General features: G+C 40.6%; 1 non-coding gene across 1 annotated transcript; it reads left to right on the forward strand.

Moving 5' to 3' along the window:
• Positions 1–9,853: 9,853 nt before the first annotated feature.
• Positions 9,854–9,960, forward strand: LOC141625256 (small nucleolar RNA R71). Its single transcript, XR_012535046.1, has one exon. It is a non-coding gene; the product is annotated as a small nucleolar RNA R71 (small nucleolar RNA).
• The last annotated feature ends 11,786 nt before the right edge of the window (positions 9,961–21,746 follow it).

Below are 21,746 nucleotides of genomic sequence, written 5' to 3' on the forward strand. Positions count from 1 at the left end.
TTCCAATCTAACGATAATTCAAGTTACTAATCTTTCAATCTAGTAAAGGGATTTATCAAAGGACAACAAGACCAATACGGAAGAATTCATACCACAAAACAATCCTAACTTATGCCATGGCTCACCTAATTCCCAATCAAAGAAATTAGCTACGCATGACTAAAACTAAAACAATTGCTAAATTGATAACAAAGAACAAGATTGACATGATTGAATTTAAATAAAAGACAAAGGACAAGAGATGAATTTCTGGAATTAAATTGATAAAACAAGAATTGAAATAACAAGAATTAAAAGAAGAAAGGAATTGCATAAAAACTTACTAATTGAATTCAAGAACAAAGTATCAAAATCGAGGTTTTCCGTCAGCAAAGCTAGATCTAAAAACTGAGTTTTTTCAATAAATGAAAAGCATAACCTAATAATTGCTGCGTTCTACTGATAAAAAGATGCCAAAAGTTAATTACAAGTTGGGCTTTTAAAAGTCTAACACGAAGAAATAATTCTCACTGAAGATCGGTCGATCGGCCAAGATGGTCGATCGATCGGTAAATGCAGCAATGACAGCTTCGCTTGATTTCAACGGCCGATCGATCGTGGGAGTGGTCGATCGATCGTAATGTAATCTTTGTGCAAAGGTGGCTCTTTTGTTCCTTCAAATCAGCTCTTCACTCCTTTGCACGCATCCCAAGGTGGGTGAATCAATCTCCTTCTTCCGGGCTTCCTTGAAGTTGCCTCCGGAGGACGAATTAGGCTTGATTTAGCTTACTTCCACTCATTCCTACAATAAATCATAGAAAATGCAAAGTAAACCGTTTTGGGAGAAATAGTAGCCTTAAGCTAACAATTATGCATGGAATTACGTGCCAAAACCGCAGATAAAGTGTATAGAATATGCACGTATCAAATCTCCCCAAACCAAACCTTGCTTGTCCCCAAGCAAGCACTATGACCTATATAAAAACTAAATGGAAAGGAGTATATCTCAGAGCTAGCTACAAATCAATGCCAAACCGTTTAATGCACATAGTCAACTACTGCAAAGCTTAAATCAAGTGAACAAATTTATGCATATCATGGATTTAATTCGGGCGTTCGACCTTGCAAGACTCATAGATTCGGACTCCCGGTCACTCTTCCTCAAAGAAAGCAAATGGTAAGATTATATGTAAAAGAGAGGAAAGAAAAAAATAACAGTCTCTCACCTAGACTGCGACCGACAAAACATGTATGCTTGACTAGCATGAGTAATGATTCTAGCTACCGTACATACGCATAACCACCGTCACAGACTATTACATGCCGAACTATTACAAGATTTGGATATGTGAGGTTAAGTGGGAAAGGAAGGGCAGAACAATTATGGAAAAAGTTAAGGTAAGAGCCAAGCTAGTACCTATCCAACCATCAGAAACCGTATCCCGTTCCTCCAACTCAAAATATAAACCATGCCTTTTAATGACTAGGCTACACAAAATCCCAAACAAACGCCTCCAATTCATGAAGTAGGCACATGAGGCGTGTTCTCAATTCAACCAAAACCTTATTATTTTCAAACTCCTCTTTTTTGTCTTGTCTTCTTTCTGTTTCTTTTTCTTTTCTTTCATTTTCATTTTTTTTTTCAACTTCTGAGCTGGTGGTCGATCGACCAGTGATGGCAGTCGATCGACCACCCTGTTACACCCAGAGCTCTCTACCCAGGTAAGTCCTTTTTTTTTCATTTTTTTTTCATTTTTTCTTTCTTTCCAGCTACTACATTTTAACATCCCCTCCACTTCTCATCAATACTCACTCCATCAGTACAAAACGAACCAAAACCGCTTCTAATCCGACAAAAATTCCTCTACTACTTCCTAGCTTGGCACAATGGTAGGCTAAGTATGGGATGTAGTTGAGGGTAACTGGCAGTTATGGCTTATAGTGGAGTTAATGGGGTAAAATGAAAAAGGGGAGGATGCAATAGTTCTCAAAACATGCAATACCGACCACAAACCAATGCGTATAGGCAATAAGCAATCAAAACTCATACACGTGCAAAACATGAAATGAAGGGAGTACTACTCTCAATCCTAAATTAACCGGTCATGAATGTCACCAGTTATAGGCTCTATATCTCAGAAAGTATAAGTAGTTTGCCAAAAGTAATGAGTCAAGTCTAATTACCCGAAATGAATTCCATAACAAAATTTGAGAAATCACTTATAATTCTCGCTAAACAGCTGTGAAAAGGGCATGGAATGGCATATTTGACTAATAGTGCAAAATCATCATTAATAACTCCAATCCGACTCAACTATATGCAAAAGTAAACGTGATATTTTTGATTTTTATGAATTTTCATTTTTTTTTTTTAAGTGAATGAAAAAAACAAATGCAAACAGAAATGCACTAAACATGTGACTGAAATGCAATAAAAAACAAATGCAGATGCAAAACAAAAGGCATATGCAAATACCCTCCCCAAACCAAAACGCACAATGCCCTCATTGTGCTCAGCAGCAAATCACCAGCAGAAAAAATGGGAGAATAAGAGCATAATAAAATAAAAGGAAGCTAATAAAGAAAGGAAGGAACTCACAAGATACGACCTCCCCAAACCAGCCAAAAACGGGGAGGTCACCAACATGTAATCTCCACCATCGTAATCAGAACCACTGTCCTCATCGGACCCCGAGTCGCTCTCCTCCTCCTCCGCCTCAGCAGCAGCGGTAGTGGCTCTCCTGGAAGTGGAGGCACCAGCAGTAGTAGTAGGAGGGGGTCTCCTGGCAGGCTGAGGGTAGCCGCCCATAGAAAGAACAAAGTAGGAAGGGTGAGTCCAAGCACCCTGTGGGAGCATCCCTCCCCGGGCTAACTCCTCGTAAACTGGGTAGAGGGCTAGAGCCGTGTCTAACATGTACTGGTCAAAGCTCCTGCACAAATCACCCAATACACGTGACATTGCCCTCTGGTCCATGACCGGAGGGACAACCAAAGGAGTAGGTGGTCGAAAAGTGTCCGGGTAGCCAGTGGGAGCAGGAGTAGAGGAAGGGGGTGCCTGTGAAGTGGAGGCACGAGCTCTCCTCGAAGTGCTAGCAGTAGCAGTGGCCGCCACCAGAGGAAGCCTGTAACTAGGCAAGGGCGGCCGAGCTTCCCCCTGAACAGTGGTAAGGGGCAGGATAGGAGGGTAGCCTAGAACAGGTATGCGGTCACAGATGAAAGAATCAATCTTCCACCGCATCTGTCTATCGACCCAATAGACAGCCCTCGCGTAAGGAAGGTCCATGAAGCGCAGGTCAGGGTCAATGGGGGCCTACTCTCGAGGGAAAAGTAAAACAAGACGGTTGGCGATACGTGTCACCAACCCGCCACAAGCAATGGTGGTCAAAGTGCCCTCACTTACAGTCTGAAAGTGAGCGGCAGTCAAGTAGGCAATGTTAAAAATACGGGCTATCCGACTTTCGATGTTTAGATAGCCCGCCAAGATAGAAAGCTCAATATTATTCACATTATTAGACTCTTTACGGCCAAAAATGGTATTACCCATTAGCCGTAGAAAATAACGAAGAGGGGGCAAATGGACGGAAGTGCCCGTCCTTTTAGGCCCGTGAAAGTCACTGATGCAAGACCACAAGAATCGATGAACATCAGAGGTGTCCGAGGTTCTGCCCTCGAAATAAAGACCCAGAAAACCGGCAAAATCAGCTAATGTCAGAGAGTAGTTGACATTGAAAAGCGGAAAGGAAATGCAAGGGTTAGTCTTATTTTCCTTAAAAGCAGCGGAATTAAAAGCATAAGACGAAAAGAATTCGAGGGTCAAAATGTAGTATGTGAACTCAGCCATGTCCACAAGACCCATCATACCTGTCCCATTTAGCAGGGACACAACCGACTCATAACAGCCTAATTTCTCCAAAGTATCTTTATGGAAAAACCGGGTAGCTGTGACTTTCATTCTCGCAACAAAAAGGGAAAACTTAGCACGTTGAGTAGAATTAGCAAAGATAACTCGCGGATAGTCGTAGACTATCCGTAGTAGCCTCTATCATCGAGTGGCGGTCCTCGTGGCCGCTTGGGAGCTCCTTGACTCGACTTTCCCTCGTACATGTGCTCCTTCTCTTTCGTCATTTTTATTACCCGCAAAACAACCTATTAGCACAAGAATCCCCTAACAGTGTGAATTTAAGGAAACCCGAAACAAAATCATAACTGAAAAGCAAATTAGGGTTTCGAAATGTTTGGGGGAAACAGCTTTAAACACATCCTAGTTGCTTATTTGCTTTGAAAATCAAGGGGGAAAGGGTAGAATAAGCAATTAAAGTATAAAAATGACAAGAAATCAATCCCTAAAATCGATTTCCCCAAATCGATTTTTACCGTCTCAATGGCCATATGCTTGAAAATTTCAATGAAAACGCAGTAAAAATTGAAAATAGAGCATGGAAATAAGATTAGAGACATACCTTGAAGATTCACTTGGAGATTAACGCAAGAAAAGAAGAGATTAAGACGGGGTTTGGCAGGAAAATCACGAGGTAGAGGAAGAAAGAGGGGTTTCCTTTGAGTTTTCTAAATTTTGAAACTGAATGAATGAAGGAATAAGGAAAGAAACTTCCCTTATTAATTGCATTCTGATCCCGCAAAGTGGTCGATCGACCATCAGACGGTCGATCGACCGATCTTTCATTTAACACTTCTCGAGTTCAGGTATTGGTCGATCGACTCATTGACCCAGTCGATCGACCAATATTCCTGCATAGTAGCTTCTGCTTTCTCCGCTTCAGTCGATCGACTGACGCACTTAGTCGATCGACTGCTAGAGCTGGCAATTAGACTTTAATTCGTCAAAATTCAATTTTGCCATCATAATTTCCTGTCTTTCTCTCACAAACATCCAGTAAGCCACCTACGCACTTTGCATAAAGTAAATTCCTGCAAAAATTATCAAAGGCGCACATATTCCCAAACCAAGACATTGCAAATTAAAAGGAATTAAAGAATACAAAAGAACTCAAAAATGCAAATTAAATTAAATAACAAAATAAAATTCCTAAATTACAATTAATTACAACCTGGGTTGCCTCCCAGTTAGCGCTGGTTTAAGAGGTCCCGCACGACCTTTTTACCTCACTTTGCATCATCCGATAACGGGTCGATGTATAATACCTCGACTTTCCCAACATATGCATCTGATCCGTGATAATTCTTCACATATTGGCCATTAACCTTGAACCTTTCTCCAGCTGAGGTCTCTAATTCCACTGATCCGAATTTTGTAATCTTTGTGACCGTATAGGGCGGTCCACCGGATTTCACTTACCAGAAATAGAGGGATTCGAGCATTAAAAGGAGTACCTTATCGCCAATATGGAATTCGCGCTTGATGATTCTCTTGTCGTGCCAGCGCTTTGTTTTCTCTTTGTAGATCCTAGCATTGTCATAGGCCAAAGAGCCTAAATTCCTCTAGCTCATTCAAATTTGTGTCATGCGTTTCTCACGAGAGAGGTTAGGATCCAAATTCAAATCACATATAGCCCACCAAGACTTACGCTCTAACTCAACAGGTAAATGACATGTCTTACCATAAATCAATCGGTACGGTGACATCCCGATTGGCGTCTTAAACGCAGTTCTATAAGCCCATAAGACATCATCTAACTTAAGACTCCAGTCTTTCCGTGATTTAGAAACAACTTTAGCTAAGACTTCTTTCAATTCTCTGTTAGAAACCTCAACCTGACCACTAGTTTGGGGATGATACCCCAAACCTCTACGATGTTGGACGCCGAATTTAATCAATAAAGCACTAAGTTGTTTCTCTTTAAAATGCATTCCCCCATCGCTAATGAGAACCCGAGGGACACCAAAACGAGGGAAAATAATCTTTTTAAACAGTTTAATCACGGCCTTTGCATCGCAATGGGGAGTAGCAATAGCTTCCACCCATTTGGATACATAATCTACAGCTACGAGGATATATTTATTACCTTGACTGCTCGGAAAAGGTCCTTGATAATCAATGCCCCAGACATCGAAAATATCAACCTCAAGAATGCCTACCTGTGGCATCTCATGTCTCTTGGAAATATTCCCCGATCTTTGACAAGCATCGCACTCAGCAACAAAATTGCGACAATCTGCATGCAAAGTTGGCCAATAGAAACCAGATTGAAGTACCTTAGCTACGATCCCCGGACGGACCGTGATGACCACCATAAGTAGAAGAGTGGCAAGCCTCTAGGATATCCTTCACCTCCCATTGGGGTACGCATCTCCGGATGAGACCGTCTGCGCATTCCTTGAAAACATAAGGATCATCCCAAAAATATTGTCTAGCATCATAAGCAAACCGCTTTCTTTCACGCCATGAAAGCTCGGGTGGTATCCTACCTGTCACAGCAAAGTTAGCAAAATCAGCAAACCACGGAGGTGGATAAGACTCTGAAGTAGTAATAGCTAATAGACTCTCATCAGGAAAAGAATCATTAATAGGTAACGAATCCTCCCTTTCTGTCAGCTGCAAACGAGATAGGTGGTCAGCCACCACATTCTCAGCTCCTTTCTTGTCTTTGATCTCCAAATCAAACTCCTGCAAAAGGAGTATCCACCTCAAAAGCCTCGGCCGATCTTTCTTAATAAAGAGAGTCTTCAACGCTGCATGGTCAGTATAAACAATAACCTTAGAACCTAACAAATAAGACCGAAATTTGTCTAAGGCAAAAACTACAGCTAGAAACTCCTTCTCAGTGGTAAAATAATTAATTTGAGCCTCATCCAGAGTTCGGCTCGCATAATATATGGCATTTAAAGCTTTATTCTTCCGTTGTCTCAAAACTGCACCGACCGCATAATCGCTGGCATCACATATGATCTCAAATGGGAGGTCCCAATCAGGCGGCTGAATGATTGGCGCAGAAACTAGGGCCTCCTTTAACCTGTTAAAAGCGGCAAGGCACTCATCATAAATTCAAAGACAAAGATCCTTAAGGAGCAAATGTGTAAGTGGTTTAGCAATTTTTGAAAAATCCTTAATGAAACGCCGGTAAAAACCAGCGTGACCAAGGAAACTCCTCACTCCCTTAACAATCACGGGAGGAGGTAATTGCTCAATCACGTGCACCTTTGCCTTATCAACATGTATACCTTTATCAGAAAACAGATGCCCTAACACAACTCCCTCATTGACCATAACTGACACTTTTCCCAGTTTAAAACAAGATTAACATCTATACAACGCTGCATGACTTTATCAAGGTTAGCTAAACAATGATCAAAGGCACTACCATAAACTGAGAAATCATCCATGAATACTTCCATAATATTCTCTATATAATCAGAAAAAATCCCCATCATGCACCTCTGAAAGGTAGCAGGGGCGTTACACAATCCGAAAGGCATTCTACGATATGCAAAAACACCCTGTGGACAGGTAAAAGTGGTCTTACTCTGATCGTCCAGATGAATAGGGATATAAAAGAACCCTGAATATCCGTCTAGAAAACAGAAAAATTTGTTAGAAGCAAGTCTTTCAGTCATTTGGTCAACAAAAGGGAGGGGAAGTGGTCTTCTTGGTGGCGGCATTCAACTGTCTATAATCAATGCACATCCGCCACCCTGTCACTACTCAAGTTGGTATTAATTCATTTTTATCATTTTTAACCACGGTAGTCCCTCCTTTCTTCGGGACTACCCGAATCAAGCTAACCACTTGGAGTTGCCAATCGTATAAATAATACCGCATCGAGTAGTTTTATCACCTCGGCCATAACAACTTCCTCGCATCTTCGGGTTCAACTTGCGTTGACCCCCGTCTCGTAAGGCTTGTGGCCTTCTTCCATCTCTATCTGTGCATACAAACATCGGGCTATGCCCTTAATGTCGTCCAAAGAGTAACCCAAAGCTTTCCTGTTTTTCTTAAGCACACACATCAAAGCGCATAGTGGTCATCATTAATCTTAGAGCTAACAATAGTGGTCATCGCTCCGTATCATCTAGAAAAACATACTTAAGATTAGGAGGAAGTGGCTTACGCCCTGGCACCTTTACCTCTACAAAGATAGACAGAATCGCTTCAATGGTGTAGCAAGTGTTTACCAAGTTCTCGTTGGCTAGGCTCAAGAGCATCTCATCTTCTTCCTCATTGAGCTCGTAGCTCTCCATTGAGGCTACCAAAGCATCGGCTCCTCAAAGATTCTCCATCAGATACCGCACACTCATCTAAACGGGTTAGATCGGCTAAGGGATCCTTGGCTAAGGATTCCCTCCAATTACAAGTACCAGTCCTGTCAACAATATCAATGGAATAACACGTATCCTCATCGCAGGTTGATCGCCTTGTGAGCAAGATCAACTCAATGGTGTCATCCCCTACCTCTAAGGTGATGGTTCCGCGTTTGACATCTATTACTGCCCCATTGTGATGTAAAAACGGTCTCGCCTAAAATAATATGTATTCGATTGTCCTCTCGCAATGTCCAAAACAACGAAATCGACAGAATAAAAACATACCCACTCGAACGGGTACATCCTCTAGAACTCCTATAGGTCTCTGAGTCAATCTATTTGCCATTTGAATGGTAATATCGGTCACCTTAAGTCTACCAATATTTAACCTTTCGCAAATAGAATACGGCATGACACCGACATCGCCCCTAAGTCACAAAGGGCCTTTCCAATTACGTGGTTACCTATAGTGCAAGGAATTGAAAAACTACCCGGTCCTTTAATTTAGGTGGCACATTAATTTGCGAAAGAGCATTACACTCATCCACAAAAGCAACATTACCATCATCACGAAAATTTCTCTTACGATTTAAAATATCTTTCATAAATTTAGCGTAAGAGGGTACCGGGTAATTAAATCGTTGAACGGAACCGTTACCTCGAGATTATGGACCATCTCTTAAACTTACCAAACTTACGCTCCAGCTTAGTAGCCTTCAGACGCTCCGGATACGGGATCGTAACACCGGCCGTAGGATCGAACTTTCGCCCGTAGGTTTAAAACCCTCGTCAAATCATCGATGAGTGAAGAATCATGCGAACTAGTTGACGGATTTGCATCCTGCTCTGGGATTACAGTCGATCGACTGATGTGAGTGGTCGATCGACCAACTTGGTTGGGCGTGAACAGTTCCTGTTCAGAATTGATTTCGTCAGGTGATCCAGTCGATCGACTGACAATGTTGGTCGATCGATCGATTGGTTGGTGTGAATAGTTTCGATCGTAAACTATTTTATCGACGCTTGTCGATCAATCGACAATGTTGGTCGATCGACGTGAAATATCGCAATTGAGCTCGTTTTTGCACCAGAATTTAAACGAGCTTCTTCATCATTTCCCGAGTCTTCCTTTAGCTTGTCGGGACTTTCATAAGAGAGGCCACTTCTGAGATTAATGGCATTGATTGTTTCAATCGGCCCTTCACATTTGCTTGAAGAATTAGCAACTTGCTTAGCCTCTATATTCTCCAATTGCTTCACAAAATTCTTTGAGGACTCAATCCCGGCTGCTTCCATATTCGCCACTTGAACCAAAAGGAGTTGGACCATTTCTCTCAACTTCTCGATCTCATCTGAGTTTTGAACAGGTATTTCAGCTTTCTCCTTGGAAGCTTCAGAAATCTCGAGCTTCTCGAGATGGGCAGTAATAGAAGTTATAAGTGTCACAACGGCACTCATGTCATCACTTTGCTTTCGTGACTTTCCACGTGAACTTCCAAACTCAAACTCATGGATCGCCATCTCCTCAATAGTGTTCCAACCTTTACTTTGACCGGTATTGTTTTTGAACCTACCATTAGCAGCTGCATCCAGGATGACCTTGTAATCATCATATAGAGCATTATAAAATAGGTTGCAAAGATACCATTGCTGAAAACCATGGTGAGGGACAGCTCAGACCAAACTTTTGAAACGTCCCCATGCTTCGCAAAAACCCTCATCAGCTCCTTGCTGGAAACTTGTGATTTTACTTTTCAAGGCGTCAGTCTTTGAAAGTGGGAAGTACTTCTTGTAGAAGGCTAATGTTAGAGATGTCCAAATCCGTGACTCCGATTTGCTACCCTATCAAGGTAGCGGTACCAATCTCGCACAATGAATCCTTCAAGGAGTATAAGAACATCAACCCTTTTACTTCATCCCGAGTCACCCCGGTGGTATAGGTATGGAACAACGAAGAGTCCGTGAAAATTTCCATATGCATCAAGGGGTCCTCATCCGTAGACTAAAGAAACCGATTTCGCTCCACTAAATCGAAATAAGAGGAACGAAATTCGAAGTTACCCGTAGTAGGGGTAGGTAACTGGTGCCCCTTTTGAAGATGGTGTTCCTTTGGTTGTAGATTATCATATATTGTACCCATAATTGCCAAAATGAGAGTACTCAAGTCTTCCTCTCAAAAACCTGTCTTCTAACTATGCAAAAGCAAAACTAGAAGCAAAGGTAAGCAACGGCCTCAAGGAAAAAAAGTTCCTTGAGACAAGAAAAATAAACTAACATAAAGCAAACAGAATTACAACGTCTCCCCGGCAACGGCGCCAAAATTTGATACCGTCGTTTTGTATCAAAATTAAATTTATAATTCCAAACTAAAACTATAGCTAGTGATAGTAAGGGTCGAACCACAGAGAGACAAGGTTGATTTTGTTTGCTAATTTTCAATCTATGAAGGTAACAATTAATTGGGGGGTTTTGAGATTGGTTGACTAATTGGCTAATTGTTAAAATGAAATTTCTCAACAAGATAAAAAGAAGACTGGGGACTTCGGTTCACCACGACAAATGTCAGGTCAGTAAAGTAGCAGAGGTCTTATAATACGGTCTCAGGGAATATAAGCTAGCCTTTCGATCTATGCTCAAATTAACCTTGCGGTCTTCTAATTCCCCGGAATTTCTCAAAGCTTTCACACAAGAGAAATTCCAATCTAACGATAATTCAAGTTACTAATCTTTCAATCTAGTAAAGGGATTTATCAAAGGACAACAAGACCAATACGGAATAATTCATACCCCAAAACAATCCTAACTTATGCCATGGCTCACCTACTTCCCAATCAAAGAAATTAGCTACGCATGACTAAAACTAAAACAATTGTTAAATTGATAACAAAGAACAAGATTGACATGATTGAATTTAAATAAAAGACAAAGGACAAGAGATGAATTTCTGGAATTAAATTGATAAAACAAGAATTGAAATAAGAAGAATTAAAAGAAGAAAGGAATTGCATAAAAACTTACTAATTGAATTCAAGAACAAAGTATCGAAATCGAGGTTTTCCGTCAGCAAAGCTAGATCTAAAAACTAAGTTTTTTCAATAAATGAAAAGCATAACCTAATAATTGCTGCGTTCTACTGATAAAAAGATGCCAAAAGTTAATTACAAGTTGGGCTTTTAAAAGTCTAACACGAAGAAATAATTCTCAGCTCGAAGACTGGTCGATCGACCGGTCAGCATGGTCGATCGACTGGTAAATGCAGAACAGCAGCTTCTGCTTGATTTAAACGGTCGATCGACAAGTGGGAGTGGTCGATCGACTGGTAATGCTGTGCAGTGGATCTTTTTGTTCCTTCAAATCAGCTCTTCACTTCTTTGCACGCATTCCAAGGTGGGTGAATCTGAATCTCCTTCTTCTGGGCTTCCTTGAAGTTGCCTCCGGAGGACGAATTAGGCTTGATTTAGCTTAGTTCCACTCATTCCTACAATAAATCATAGAAAATGCAAAGTAAACCATTTCGGGAGAAATAGTAGCCTTAAGCTAACAATTATGCATGGAAATACGTGCCAAAACCACAGATAAAGTGTATAGAATATGCACGTATCAGACAGCATTTCGTTATAACGACGATTATGCCCTAGAAAGTGTCCTGAAAAAGCCGTCACAAACCAAAATTCCTGGATGATAGGAAGTTTACCCATCACACAATGATTCCAAATATCGATTTTCGTCACAAATGGGGAATCCTAAGGCTATTTTCTAAGCGATTTACGGTTTAGCTGTGAAACCGTCTCATTTCACACAAATGCTCAAAACTCAACGAAAATTCGAAATTCATACATGGTTATGATCCTTATACTACCAATTGGCCATTCACAAAGTCAATTTTGCAAGGTAAAGTCGTTTGGGGGAAAAGCCCCAAATTTTCGACTAATTAGGGTCGAAAATCCTAATTTTGTCGATCCCATTTGATCAAATACGGAGGATAAATACAAGATTAGTACACATACCTCGATTAGTCATGGCAAATACAAGATTTTGGATCAAATTTTGACGGAAATGGTTGGAATTTGAGAGAGAAATTGAGAGTTTATGTTTCGAAATAATGAGATCAACCCTCTGTTTCATCCGGTTTTTACACAGAAAAGACACGTCCAGGAATAGACGCAGCAGGAGCTGCGCCTCTTCCAAGGGACGCAGCTCTTGCTGCGCCTCTTCCTCAGCCTCCCTTCATACGAATTTTCAAAAATTCGTTATGAGTTCGTTATTTTGTGGGCTCATCTTTGGTGCGCCTCTTCCTTGATTTCATATCACATAATTGGTCCGTTTGACGTATATTCTTCACCCGGATCCACACCTTCCAAGCCAACAGCAAACTATCGCCTTATTTTTATCCAAGATCTAGCTTGTCACAATGAGCGTTCCTTCTTTGACAGGTGTTTCGACACATCTTTATTCGGTTCCCCCAGCGAGAGTACACGGATAGACATTACCTCTCGAGACATGGAGATCAGATCCCGATTATGTTCCCCCAGCGAGAGTACATGGATAGACATTCCCTCTCGAGACATGGAGATCAGTTTCCGATTATGTTCCCCGAGCGAGAGTTCACGACCGATAGTCATTCCCTCTCGAGACATGGAGATCAACATCGACCCCGAATCCTTCCGAAGTTTGTTTGAAGCCGAACACAAGCAGATTTCTCCCATCAGTTCCAGACTGTGTCCTGCTGTCTTCTCTCAATATCACGTTTTGTTTTCCCTAGAGTTTCATGGAATTTCAGGTATGGTCTCTTCTTATGGCTGGCGAGCCCCCTTACGTTGTCTAATGAACATTAAACGACCCTCTCCGATAGTTGACAGACTCTAAAATGTTCCCGACGACAGGTCCTTGGCTCAGACCCCTTGAGCCACCTCGCATCGCCATAGTCGTCAGGTTTTAATCTTCGATTGACCTAATGACTATACTTTGACTTTCGCCTTGTCCAAGCCTCAGTCAAAGTGGAGGCTCTATAGATACCTCATTTCTGCACCTCCCGCCAGCCACCCGCTGATAATTGGGCCGCATGTTTGGTACACGGAACGATTTATGATAGTACGTAAGTTTATCGTCAAGTGATCGCTCAAACACTTGTGTCTACCTCTTAGTTGTCATCTACGTGCCGATACGGTCATTTTGGCAGTAATTAGAGTACATTTGGAGTCCGGGTCATAAAACCGTCTTCATTTCTAAAACCGAGTCAGAATGTTCTGGAATGTTCCGGATATTTCTATTCCATATTTTACAATCTTTTAATCTTTGGGAAATAATTTCCCGTAATATTCACACAAAATATTAAGGAAAATAAGATTAATCCGTTATTCCATAAACTAAACACAGAAATCTTTCTTCCGCAGGACGAAAACACTTGGGAAAGGACGCAGCAGGTGCTGCGCCTCTTCCAAGAGACGCAGTACCTGCTGCGCCTCTTCCTAAGTCCTTTTCTGCGTATTTTTCGTATCTTTTCATATCTTTTCGAGATTCACTTCCAAAGTTTCTCCGAAAACCCTATTTCCTCCGCGTGATTAGTATAAATAGAGACCTTCGGTCTCACATATTTCTCACGCGAGTGTCCGCCCTTCTCTTTTCCCATTGCATTCTAGACCACGTTCTTACTTTTGGCGTCTACGTGCTTGAACATTCGACCACGTAAGCTCGGATCCTTCTGAGTACCAGCCTCGTTTTGCATGACTGGCCAATTTGACCAACTCCACCATAATCAACATTAATCAATATGTTTTAACTCCTCTTCCGAGGGCACTTTCGTCGTACATTCGAGTCGAGCATCACTAAACGTTAACTTAGTTCATCTCGTTTCGTCAAACATGTAAGTCTGAGGGTGTATAATCCCTATTTTATTATTGTTCTTTATCTTTGTAATAAATATTGTAAGATTTATGTCGAAAGTATTTCCAAAACCGATTTCTAAAACCATATTTTAAATCCTTTTTACGGATTACCAGAAGATGACCGTCGAGAAAGGACGCAGCAACTGCTGCGCCTCTTCGAAGGGACGCAGCACCTGCTGCGCCTCTTCGTGAGGCTACCGCAGTTCCTGTTTCCTTTCTTCTTCCTTCGTCTTTTGTCAATTCATCTCTTTTCTTTAGTTTGTTCTTTGATTCTTTTGATACGATAATTTGAACACAATAACTCAAGCATAGTAATCTAACATGTATCATCATTTATGTTTAATTCATCATAATTCCCGGCTTAAATCCCAAGTAATTCATATTTGCGGGTTTTCGTAATTAAAATCAAATTCGGGTTTTAGAGGTTCGACTCATCCATGTTGAGTCTCTGGAATTCGTCATTGATATATTTTTCACCTTTTGTTCATCGTCACCATCATTAATTCGTCATTAATAACATATTTAACCTAATTAATTTGTTTGGTTTGTTTAATTCGTTAATTAACCCTTTTTTAATCTTGTAATAATTCGTTCTAATTAGTTTCATCCATGTTTATCGCTTTCATGACCCTTAATCACATGTAAAAAACATGCTAATCACTTTCACCGGAGTCAAATAACATAATCAAGCCTTAAAATCACCAACGAACATTAACGACTTGCATTTCCGGCTTCACAGCCAGAACTGTGCCAAGGAACGGACGCAGCAAGTGCTGCGCCTCTTCCAAAGGACGCAGCTCTGCTGCGCCTGTTCCTGGTTGATTTCTGTCTCTGAACTCTCGTCTTGCTTTGACCTTGTTTATTAATTATGTATTAATTAACTACTAATCGTATTATCACCTTAATTCCTGTTCGTTAATTTGTTTATTTATTTCTTTTCTCAAATTATCTGTTTTAGAAGTATTTTCGACATAAATCATTTAATCCAATGTAATTATTGTATATTTTTCTTTGTTGTATTTTTATTATATTTCTTGTATTGTATTGTATGCATTCACATATAATTGAACTTAAATCTCAATTTTGACCCAATTGCATGTTAAATTACTTGTTCACCGACTTAGTCTAATTCTTCACATGTTAGGATTAATCTAATGGATGTTGCATTGCATGCATATAATCGACAATATATCGAGTATAGACATTTTCCCTAATCATTAGTAGAGGCCGCTATCGAGGTGGGCAGGATTAGGTGTTCGATCAAAAGAGCTTCCTAATACGTACCCTCACCCCTTACTCCAGATATCTGTGAACATCCGTGTTCATTGGCATCCACGAGAGTCATTCTAGACATAGAATGCTAAGGGTAACGAGTTCTTGGTGTTCATGTCACTACTTTGTGTCTTGACATGACACGAGGTATTCGAACGGTTTCCAATTTTCCACAATAAATTGGTGGCGACTCCACAAATGCAAACGCTTGTTCTCCCCAAGCGCCCCCATGGGTCCGCGTCCACAAGTGTAGTGGTAGGAGTGTTGACTCGAAATGAGGTTTTGAAATGGGTTTTGAGGCCCGAATTTTAACTCGATATTTGGACAGAGGTTGGACTCATTTTGCGCTAATTTGGGCCATTTTTCGAAAAAATTTACATTTTGAAGAAGGTTTCCGATTTTAAAAAATTCGTCATGGTTTGGTTTAGAAAATGGTGATCACATATGATACAAGCATTCAAACAGGCATTATTACAGTATATTGAGTGCATTTGAAGGGTTTCTGTTTAAAAGGGTGGGTTGCCATACCGAACAATCAAACCCGGGTCTGTGGAGAGGCCCGTGCCAAACATGAGTAAGGCCGGTTCTTAGTCCATTCCCTCGAGTAGTGAAACCCCTTGATACAAACAGGAGTAAGCATCATGGTACGGTTGACGTCAATCACTATCCATCCTTAGGCCCAGATAAAAATTTAGACCGTCCAGACGGGACGATTGGTCGAACGGGTTGGGTTGGGCCTAGGAAGGCCGAATAAAACGATTTAAGAAGATCGAGTAATGAAAACCGACAACTGTCTCATATAAACTATTCCCTAACCTTGTTCAAGTTTCACCCTTGGCAACACGTAAGTGTATTACTCCCCAGCGGAGTCGCCAAACTGTGGACACGGGGGGGCCCACGGGGTCACTTCGAAAAATAAGCGTTTGCATTTGTGGAGTCGCCACCAATTTATTGTGGAAAATTGGAAACCGTTCGAATACTTCGCGTCATGTCAAGACACAAAGTAATGACATGAACACTAAGAACTCGTTACCCTTAGCATTCTATGTCTAGAATGACTCTCGTGGATGCCAATGAACACGGTTGTTCACAGAGATCTGGAGTAAGGGGCGAGGGTACGTATTAGAAAGCTCTTTTGATCGAACACCTAATCCCGGCCGCCTCGATAGCGGCCTCTACTAATGATTAGGAAAATTATCTATACTTGATATGTTGTCGATTATATGCATGCAATGCAACATCCAATGAATTTGTCCTAGCATGTGAGATGAGACTAGGTCGGTGAACATGTAATTTAGCATACATTAGGTCAAAGTAGGTATTTAAGGTTGATTACATGTGAAAGCAAACAAATGATAATAAAGAGCACAATAAACAACAATACGATAATTAAAATTACAATAATTACAACGGGTTTAATTTATTTACGACGAAAATACATTTAAAATGTATAATTTGAGAAAAGAAAAGGAAAATAATTAAGGTTAGAAAACGGACATATTAGCGGTTATATTACGACTAATAGTCGATTAATACGTAAAACTAATAAACTAGGTCAAAGCAGGAACGGATGTTCAGAGACAGAAATCACCCCAGAACAGGTGCAGCAGTGTTGCGTCCCTTGGAAGAGGCGCAGTGGTCACTGCGTCTGTTCCTGAGTTGAGTTCTGGCTGTGAAGCCAGAACTGCATATTGTTAATGTTCGTTGGTGATTTTAATGATCGATTATTAATATTTGACTCAAGTAGAAGTTATTTAACAGATTATTTACATGCGAATTTGGTCATAAAAGCGATAAAGAACGAACTTAAATTAATGAGAATTAATTAGAACGAATTAAAGTGAATTATCAACTAATTAAAAATAAAATAGGTTTATTCATACAAATTAATGAGGTTAGATGATGATAAATAGATGAAATATACAAAAGGCGAATTCTAGAGATTTGATATGAACGAATTGAATCTCTAAAACCACGGGTTTGATTTTAATGACGAAAACCCGCAAATATGGATTACTTGGGATTTAAGTCGGAAATTAAAGGGTGATAAATTATTAAGAACATGTTAGAATTATTATATACGGATAAAATACGAAGAAAATAAGAAAAGGCGAATAAACGAGACCAATCAACAAGGAACAAAGGAAGAAGAAGAAAGGCAGAAACTGCGGCAGCCTCAGAAAGAGGCGCAGCAGTTGCTGCGTTTCTTCTCGACGTCTGTCTACGGTTAATCCGTGAAAATAGGTTTGATAAAAAGGTTTTATAAATCGGTTTTAAACATGTTTTCAACGTAAATCTTACAATAATTTATACAATAATAAAATACAATAACAAAACATGGGATTTACACCCTCAGACTTATATGTTTGACGAAACGAGATTAACTTAGTTAACGATTAGTGATTGCTCGACTCGAATGTATGATGAAAGTGCCCTCGTAAGAGGAATTAAATTAAATTGTTTTGATTAATTGAGTGGAGTTGGTCAAATTGGTCGGTCATGCAAAACGAGACTGGTACTCAGAAGGATCCGAGCTTACGTGGTCGAAAGTTCAAGCACGTAGACGTCAATAAGCAAAGAGCGCGGTCTTAGAATGCAAAGGGAGAAGAGAAGGGCGGACACTCGCGTCAGAAATATGAGGAACGAAGGTCCCTATTTATACTAATCACAAGGAGGAATTAGGGTTACGGTAAAACTTTGGAAATAAATCTCGAAAAGATTTGAAAATACGTAGAAAAGGGTTGGGGAAGAGGCGCAGCAACCACTGCGACCCTTGGAAGAGGCACAGCAGGTGCTGCGTCCTTTCGCCAGAAGTTTCCTCCTGCGGAAGAAAGATTTTCCGCGTTTCTGTTATGGAATTGCGGTAGATCTCAACTTCCTTATTGTTTAAAATATGATTTCGGGGTATATTTTGCCAAAAGATGAAAAGATTAAAATTATGGAATAGAAATATCCGGAATATTCCAGAACATTCTGACTCGGCATTTTAAACGGTTTATTAGAAAATGAAGACGGTTTTTGACCCGGACTCCAAATGAACTCTAATTACTGTCAAAACGACCGTAATGGCGCGTACATGACGACCAAGGGGTAGAAACAAGTATTTGAGCTATCACTTGACGATAAACTTATGAACTGTCATAAATCAATCCGTGTACCAAATATGCGGCCCAATCATAACCGGGTGGTTTGCGGGAGGTGCAGAAATGAGGTATCTACAATATATCGGACTCTCACGGGTCGCTCATCACACAAATCAAGCACAAGGTGAGTATAATTTTGTGAGATAGAAAGAAAATAAAGCCGCTCACCTAACTTCGACCTATAAGAACATGCATGCAACTAACATGAAATCGATTTCAACCGACCGTACATATGCATTCCAACCAATCAGGACCAAGACATATGCCGAGGACTTACATAAAATGTGAGGTGAGGTAATTGGGTAAGAAGGGGCAAAACAATTTGGATAAGTGGAGTTAAAGCCAAGCTAGTACAACCATAACCAAATAATAAACTCATTCTACTTCACTACTCAATATACAAAACGCGAAATACGTGCCATTGTGGCAAAACATCACTCACAGCATCAAAAGACTCCCCATGAAAAATAATGATAAGCATGGGAATCATATTTCGATGTTTTTCATTTCTTTTGTTTTTTTTCTTTTTTTCTTTCATCATTTTTTTCTATTTTCTATTTTCTCAATCTTTTCCATTCCATTTTTTTCTTCATTCTCCTCAACTTCTTATTTCAAGACAGAGTACCAAATTGATAATCACAACATACCCAAATAACTGCTAAACTAGCTTGACTAGGGTAGGCTAAATTTAGGATCGTAGTTAAACAATGGGTCAAAACATGTCAATTTGGCTATGTGAGGCTCATTGGAAGAAATGAAAGAAGGGATCGTAAGTTACCTCTCCACATGTGTCGCCGCCATAAACCCGAATACATACAGGTACTAAGAAAAGAGTGTCATGCTCGTGCAATTTTGATGTTACATGTCTTATAAGGAGAACTACTCACATCCTAAATGAAACCGGTCATGAATGTCACCAGTTTATCAAGCTCTAAATCTTAGAATGTATATGTAGTTTGCCAAAATTAGAGTCAAGTCTATTCGTTCAGCCAGATTTAAACAAAAACTCGTATATTATGCAAATAACCATGCCACTGAAAATGTTAAAAATGTGCAAGGCAAAGGTAAAAGACTCAAGGTAGCATAAAACTGCCAACGTTCCGACTCAACCTATATACAAAAATAGACGTGGAATTTTTTCAAATTTTTCAATTTTTATGATTTTTTGAAATTAAAATAAACAATGCATGCGGAAATAAACGTGCAAACGGAAATATAATAAAAACAATATGCAGACACAGATATGGATGCATATACCCTCCCCAAACCAAACCGTACAATGCCCTCATTGTACCCAAAAATAGGGAAAGAAAATGCAAACTGAAAAGAAGAATGCAACTTCCGTAAACTTACAAGATAAGGCAAAGTAGGGACCTCCCCAAACCAGCCAGCAACAAGGGAGGTCCTAAACAGCCCCATAACATCGCAGCACGCGAGTCAAGGTAAATGAACTCGATCGAAGGAGCAAAGTACTCGATTGAGTGAAATAGGGCATCGGAAGCGCTCGATCGAGTGACCAAAGTACTCGATCGAGAGGTCAGATATTCAGGGTGCTCGATCGAGAGCAGCAAGTACTCGATCGAGAGAATACGTACTCGATCGAGCTCTTTAAGCCTAAACTCCTAGGCATCATTTGAAGCACCTGCAAAAACGCAACCAACGACCCATAAAACTAACGAAACCAATTCAAACGTTCTAGTTTATCTCCCGTAAATTTACCAACTAAAGCACACGAAACTAACTAAAAGCTTTAAGAAAAGCACAATATATTACAAGCCGGGTTGCCTCCCGGATAGCGCGGGTTTAAGAGGTCCCGCACGACCTTTTGGCTTCTGTGATCTTGCTCATCAAGATGGTCGAAATAAAACACTTCAACGTTGCCAACATAATCATCTACCCTCGGGATGTTCTAACTCAATGGATGTTCTAACTCAACGGATGGCCATTCACTTTAAATCTTCTGCCCTCGGTATGTTCTAACTCAACGGACCCAAACTTGGTGACACCAGTCACGGTATAGGGGGCCGCTCCACCTGGACTTCAGCTTGTCAGGAAACAAGCGCAATCGGGCATTAAACAGTAGCACCTTCTGCCCGCCATGGAATTCCCTCGGTATGATTCTTTTGTCGTGCCATCTTTTTATTTTCTCCTTGTAGATGCGCGCGCTGTCATAGGCATTTAGCCTAAACTCTTCTAGCTCATTTAGCTGCAATAAATGGTTCTCACCACACAACTTAGAATCATAATTCAATTCACGTATAGCCCACCAAGCCTTACATTCTAGTTCAACAGGTAAATGACAAGACTTACCATAAACCAACCGATATGGTGATGCACCAATCGGAGTTTTAAAGGCGGTCCGATATGCCCATAATGTGTCATCTAATTTTAAACTCCAATCCTTCCGTGATTTAGAATCAACTTTAGCCAAAATCTCCTTTAGTTCCCTATTAGAGACCTCAACCTGCCCACTGGTTTGGGTATGATACCCCAGACCTCTATGATGTTGGACACCGACTTTAGAAAGTATAGATGTAAGTTTCTTTTCTTTAAAATACTTACCCCCATCACTAATGACGACCCTAGGGACACCAAATCGGGGGAAAATAATCTTCTTAAAAAATTTAATCACGGTCTTGGCATTACAGTTAGGTGAAGCATTAACCTCTAGCCAATTAGACACATAGTCTACAGCTACTAGAATATACCTGTTACCTTTACTAGACGGAAAAGGTCCTTGGAAATCGATGCCCCAGACATCAAAAACTTCGACCTCCACAATGCCATTTTGGGGCATCTCCGGTGTCTTAGAAATATTTCCCGAGCGCTGGCAAGCATAACAAGCTGAAACAAACACCTCAGCATCTGCAAATAAAGTAGGCCAGAAGAAACCAGACTGAAGTACCTTGGCCACGGTTCGCGACGGACCGTGGTGACCGCCATAAGGGGAAGAATGACATCCCTCTTGGATTGCTTTGGTCTCCCTCTGCGGAATACACCGTCTGTAAAGACCGTCAGCACACTCCTTAAATAAATAAGGATCATCCCAGAAATAGCGCTTCACGTCATGAAAGAATCGCTTCTTCTACTGATATGATAGGTTAGGTGGCAGCTCACCACCTACAACGTAGTTAATAAAATCTGCATACCACGGATCAACAACTGTGTTAGTAGAAACCGTAAATAAAGAATCATTAGGAAAAGAATCATCAATAGGTAGAGGATCTTCTCCCTCCTACTGCGATAA

The sequence above is a fragment of the Silene latifolia genome, chromosome X (assembly GCF_048544455.1).
Source record: "Silene latifolia isolate original U9 population chromosome X, ASM4854445v1, whole genome shotgun sequence".
Lineage (NCBI taxonomy): Eukaryota > Viridiplantae > Streptophyta > Magnoliopsida > Caryophyllales > Caryophyllaceae > Silene > Silene latifolia.